The following is a 6,500-nucleotide window of genomic DNA, read 5'->3' as shown; positions in this document are numbered from 1 at the left end:
TCTGTTGCACTGATAGACAGGGTGTAGTGACCAACAGGCGCGCTGATGGGAACCGGTACATTCAGTGCGCAGCTAACAATAGTGCGTGAGTCGACAGGAAGCTGAAATCTTAGCAGAACGCGATCCTGGCTACCATCCATGTCGAACGTGCCTAGCGTCCTCTGAAGCCCTTTAGCAATCGAGGCGCATGGCCGGCTCCCATTGCAGAGCCTCGCGTTATATGTAATGGTGGAATCATGCACGACACCGGTCCTTATAGCTGCAGCGCTGACTAGGGATACAACAAAGAGTGTTGCAACGAGGCTGAAAATTGAGGAATACATACTGGACTGTTTGAGAGGCAACAAGGGCACTGTCCCATCCTGTGTAGGCTGTAATTTATATCAAAATGAGATACTGGTTTTCGAATTTCATGCTGATAACACACTCGACATGACGCTATCTCATACAGTGTAGTGTAGCTAAAAGTTCAGGTCGAAGTAGTTGTGTCAAGTTGGTGGAACATAGAAAAATTGAGGGGCAGAAGGGGAGCAAAATAGAAGTGCGTCCGCCGGGAATCGAACCCGGGTCTACTCCGTGGCAGGGAGCAATCATACCTCTGGACCACAGACGCCAGTATTTCTCTGTTTTTCTTGAAAAATATATAATATATAATATACAGGATGTCTGGATATGGTCAGCTCGGGCATTGTTTAGGTTTTGCACTCTTCTGTTCCACGTATCTGCTCTATACCAGTATCCACGCTGCAAGCCTGTGCTCTGTTTTGTCTGCTGGCTTGTGGTATTTATGCAATATGTTTGCTCTTACTCTGCACACCTCATATAATCAGATACAACACGATCATTCTCTACTGGTACAAATTCTACCAACCTTTCAGTACTTGGAGAAGTTATCGATGCTTCACAACCTTAAAACACTATAGCATATGAAATGGATATTCTGTTTGTAGGATCACTAACCTGTATCTGTCACTAGCATATCTTCTGCAACCACTTGCCATAGTATGTTTGATGTACTCTACGTTGGAACAACTGATTACACAGCCAGGTGCGTTTTGTGGACTCGACATGTATTTTACAGCTAATTGGATTGCATGGATGTATGCTTATTGACAATCAAGCAATTTTTTGATTGCTAGCTGCAAATTGCAGACAGCAGATCACTGGATCTGGCCATCTGTGCCAAGAGCTTGCACATCACCAGGCAATACTGGAGCCGGCTAATCGATTCGACAGCACACAGTGGGCGCCCGACCCATGGTCAAATGGAAAACAGGTTTTAATGGCAATCCTCCATTCTTGCTGTTTTCGCAGGACGTTCCCGAGCTGCTCGGCTGTCCATCCCAGGCAAAAACACATCCTATTTGCTCCTGGCCATTCTTCGGTTGGCATAGTTTGTTCGTTCTCCATCGACGCTATTTTTTCTATTTTCCTTCATATATTCTTCCTTGCTGTTTTTATTACTCTAAGAACTGAACTTACAGTGGACTACAAACAGACACATTTGGAACACAATGCCGATAACAGTGCCCCTAAACAGCACTGACTACGAACTATTTCAACCAACAGATACCTTGACCATCCAATCTTTACCACGTTGCGCCAACAGCCTACCCACCCCCTTGGCACTGCTAGATGTTTCAATGGCCTCTAAGCCAGTGATCATCAAGGAGGGTCAGAATTCAGCCTCCAGTAACTTTGAAGGCAATATTAGCGAATCTGGCACCAAGACCCACCGCTTCCAATGGCGCAGCCTGCTCGACCCAGAGTTCTACCCCGAGATCACTGTTCGACGCACTGTGTCTTTTGTTATCTGGACGGTTCCGCACATCATTCTGACCGCATACCATGGAGCTGACAAGAGCAGTATACTAGCCACGAGGATGAACAACGCCTCGATGCACTGTATGCTGTTCGATGTTGCATGCATTATGATTCTCATGTCGCCTACATTCTTGATGCTGCTACAGCATACCTTCTTGCCTCGGTTCATCAAATTCGAAAAGAACATCCATGCCCACAAAGTCGCCGCATACACAATGCTGTTTTGGTCAGCAGTGCACATTGGTAAGTTACCTGTTGATTGAGCCACTAGCAATACACAGCATTCTATCTCCGTTCACCTTCGTTGCCAAAAACCCCAATATCTTTGACCCGAGCGAGCTGGCAGGGTATTTCCTACCAGTTTACATGGCAATTGTTAACTCTCCCATGTCACATTGCCATGAGAAACAGATTGCCATTGCAGCAAGATGTTTGGGGTAAAATATTGCCCTTAAGCTAGCTTAATAGAGAATGGCGAAGCTGGGATTTACACCACCATAAGATGTGCACTACTTGCCCACAGGCTAAATATATTTTTACTATAGGTATATGGTACCAGCGCTATATCGATGAGACAAAATCTAAAGTCAAGCTGGGCAAGATGGTCCCAGGAGTTCCTTTGTACAAGCCCCTCTTTATTACGAAGACCGGCTGGACCGGGCATGTCTTGATGTTCAGCCTCTTCTTCATCTCTATCATGTCTGTCAGTAAGTGCAGTAGTACAATATTTAAACTCATCCTTCACGGTTATTTGTGTGTCCACTCCTTATCCAAACGCTTACCTACATGGATACTAATGATTATATGAATTACATAGGAGTCATCCGCAAGCGCCAGTTCGAGCTGTTCTATTATGTGCACCACCTGTTCCTGGTGACATTCGTATTCCTCTTTCTCCATCATGACAACCATCTCGCGTATAAGTACATTGCTGGCCCACTCGCTTTGTATGTCCTTGACCGCCTCTACCGCAACCTTCGCAGCATCGTCGGCAAGTCACCCATTCACGCTGTGGTTCAGCACCCATCTGGTGTGGTCGAGATTCAGATGGAGAAGAAGATCATTGGCTTCCGCCCTGGCCAGTATGTCAAGGTCTATTGCCCCTCAGTTTCGATGCTGCAGTGGCACCCTCTGACAATCTCCAGCGCACCCGAGGAGGAGCTTCTCACTATCCATTTCCGTCTCGAAGGTGCTTGGACTCGCAACCTGGCCAAGCGTCTCGGCTGCAACTTTGGTAACGATGTTCGCGGTTCTAGTAGGCAGAGTATCGTTTCCAAGGCCGACAGGGTTAAAGGAATCAAGTTTGCAAAGGCAGAGAGACCGCGTCCCACGTCGCAACACCTCGATGTTCCCTACCACCCGCTGCACCACGATCCTACAACTGCCCCGATGTATTCGAATGCCGGCGGCAACAGTTCTTATGTGGGCATCGACATGGTTGCTAAGGGTGGTACCAAGTCCATCCGCAACAGCATGGTACTGTGTGCTGATGAAAAGGAGGTGGCCAAGATCTCTATGCACAAGATAGACCAGATAAATGGCAACAGCGTATCAGCCTCGGCAAAAATTGAAGAAGGCAACATGGCCATCAAGATGGGTCGTGAAATGCCGTTACTGTACATCGACGGTCCATACACTGGACCAATGGAACACTTTTTCAACTACGAGGTCGGTGTGCTCATCGCCGCTGGTATCGGAGTCACCCCCGCCGCATCGGTCCTCCGCAGCGTGTACTTCCAGTGGATCCGCGACCAATACGCAATGAACACGAAGAAAGTCTACCTGTTCTGGGTATACCGCGACATCGGCACACTGGAGTGGTTCAAGGACCTTCTGGTGGCTCTTGATGAGGAAGGACTGAGCTCAATCGTCCAGGTGCGCACATACTTCACCGGAAAGATCCCCGAGACACGCTTCCCGCAGCTTACGCCCCCTGACGACAAGTTCGGCAACCAGGTCATCAACACGTCGATTGGAACTAGATCGTATATTGGGCGTCCCGACTTCAGCGAGATCTTTGAGTCGATTGGTGAGCTTCACCCCGGACAACGCATTGGTACATTCTTCTGCGGACCAAAGCCCATGGCACGCAAAGTCAGGCGCGAGGCACACAAGTGGGATAGCATTCTGCGCAAGCAGAGCAACACCAAGATTGACTTCCGTAACGAAACATTTTCTTGAATTTTTACTTGTTCCTTCGAATTTCATGAATAAGTACCGAAATAAGGTCATGCAGGTGATCTATTGGAGCTATCACTAAACAAATTACCAAGGCCGCGCAACTTGGCATTCTGAGAAATTAGTTGTTTTCTTAATAAAACATTTTATACGAGTATGCATGCAGTAGCAGAAACTGAGACATAAGCTACTATTTAATTATGTGTACCATACGAATATCGGCAGCATGGTGGGGATAGTAAAGTAAACTGAGGTGTTATACGCAAAGTTTTATAAATAAGAAATGGGGAAATACTAAGCGGCTAAACCGATAAAGATCAAAAGTAAAGAAAAAGAAGTGTTCTTTCAAGGAAGAGTTTAGCGCCACATAGGTGGTGAGTCGCCAAGTCAGGATTTTCCGAACACAGTAGCTTGCCGATTTAGAACTAACTGTATAGTCCATTGACTAGTGTCCAACAGATAGCCTTTGTACTCAATGCTTCAGCATGCAGCAGGATATTGATGAATATGTCCGATATATCATCAAACAGCAGTGAACTAGAGAAACCTCGACAGCACAGCAGCCCTAATCAGCCCATTTAATAGCGTGTATACATGTACAAGTGAAGGTATGTGTAAGCAGTAGTGAAAAAGAGCAAAGTGCTAGTGAATATCAAAGAACTCAAAAGGACTACATTCAAGGATTATTGTGTATGCTATTTCTTGACCGCAAGTTGTGGTGTTTAAAAGGGGTGAAGGAGAGGCTTGATCAGTGAGTCGATCACCAGCACTGTCTGGGTCGGTCATGAAGGACATTGTAGTCGTTGGTCTTGCTTGAATCGAATATCCGTGAATAAACGGTAATAATAATAATGATAATAATAATAATAATAATCGCGGGAAATTCAGATATCCTAGTGAAATAGTAAACTACCAAGCTCTTTTCTCTCGTTCGTGGAAATCTGCGAGGTAATCTACTACTTCGACAGTAACGGTCCTAACTATCTTTTGGAAAACTAAATAGAAATATAACTCAGTGAACTGTTCCTTAACGAGATCATATACTAAAAAGTAGACAATAAAACTAAAAGTTGCTCACTGCTCATGGCTGTATTTATACACGTTCGGCGGGATGGACTTCGGCAAACGGAGTATGCTACTTGCTGCTATCGGCTGCCGGGCGACCACGGGACAGTGTTCCCATTTCCGTATAGACCCGATGTATACACATCAGCGGCCATCTGTTGGTGGACGTCGCGAGCCAGGTACATCGCCGCGAATCCATTCGTGGGCGACAACTTGACCGGCGATAGTCAGGGGCAGTCCGTCCTGATAGCGGAACAGCGGCATGTGACGAAGAAGAGAAGAGAAGTAAAAGAAAAAAAGGAAGACAAATAAAACCCCTTGATGTGTAACCATTGTCGTGGTCCAACCGTGGACCGATTACGACATGACAGGGGCCGGGGGTGGCTCGAAGTCCTCAGGACGAGAATACTTCGACCGCATGAAGAACCGCTTGAGCCTATTCCCTGAGATCTTGTCCTTGCGAACATCTCCCGAGAGTTCCTTAATGCGGTAAACATTCTGGCCGCACACCTCTGCGATACGATAGGGCCCAGTCCAACGGTTCACGAACTTATCAGCAACACGCTTGCGCCAACGAGTATTGGAAAGTAGCACCAGATCATCTTCTGCTAATGGTTCTTTACGGATACGAGCGCGACGGTCATAATAAACCTTGTTTACCAGGCGAGCATCGTCCAGACCTAACCCTGCCTTTTCGCGGACTCTGCTGCTATAGAGAAGCTGAGCGGCACGCGCAGTCAGAAGCTCCTCAATCGTCGTGATCTTATCCCAATAAATACCGATCCATGTGTCCTCTTCGATATCAAACGGCAAAACGCAGTTCGTCCCATATACGAGATAATAGGGCGAATGACCTGTCGTCGACCTTACTGTGATCCGGTCAGCCCAAAGTATTGCCGACACATATTGTGGCCAGTATCTTTGTCGTTCGGGAGTAATGAACCGTGCCATAGCCTTTCGTAGCTCCGCATGTCCTCGCTCGATCATACCATTTGTCTGCGGATGGTAGGCAGTAGTGAACTTGAGGTTGAGGCCATCTTGTTGGGCTTGTTCAGCAATGTGGCCCCATAGTTCCCCACGGTCGGCGAGTATTTCTCCAGGCACTCCGAATCGACACACCACGTCTTCGTACAGAAACCGATACACCTCAATCGAACGCTTCGTCTTCAGCGCTCGAGCTTCTACCCATCCAGTCAAGTCGTCTCGGGCTACTGCGAGGTAAACGCTGCCGTCCTCTGCTTCGGGCCACTCGACGAGATCGATACCAATGCGAGAGAATAGTGTCGAACCAAGGTGTGGGGTTAACGGCTCCGTCGAGGTGCCATGCTTCCAGCCTTGACATACTGGACATGACCGACAGACATTCTCGACCATCTCATACATACCTCTCCAGTAGAATCGCTCAAATAACACTCGGAATGTTGCTCGTACCC

The 6,500-nt window shown here is 47.2% G+C and overlaps 1 non-coding gene across 1 annotated transcript; it reads right to left on the bottom strand.

The window, feature by feature from the left end:
- Window positions 1–542: 542 nt before the first annotated feature.
- Window positions 543–613, bottom strand: DL89DRAFT_t197. Its single transcript has one exon. It is a non-coding gene; the product is annotated as a tRNA-Gly (tRNA).
- Between the last annotated feature and the right edge of the window lie 5,887 nt (window positions 614–6,500).

The sequence above is a fragment of the Linderina pennispora genome (assembly GCF_002104995.1).
Source record: "Linderina pennispora strain ATCC 12442 chromosome Unknown DL89scaffold_58, whole genome shotgun sequence".
Classification (NCBI taxonomy): domain Eukaryota; kingdom Fungi; phylum Kickxellomycota; class Kickxellomycetes; order Kickxellales; family Kickxellaceae; genus Linderina; species Linderina pennispora.
The sequence above is the reverse complement of the archived record's forward strand: the minus strand, read 5'-3'. Positions and strand labels throughout refer to the sequence as shown.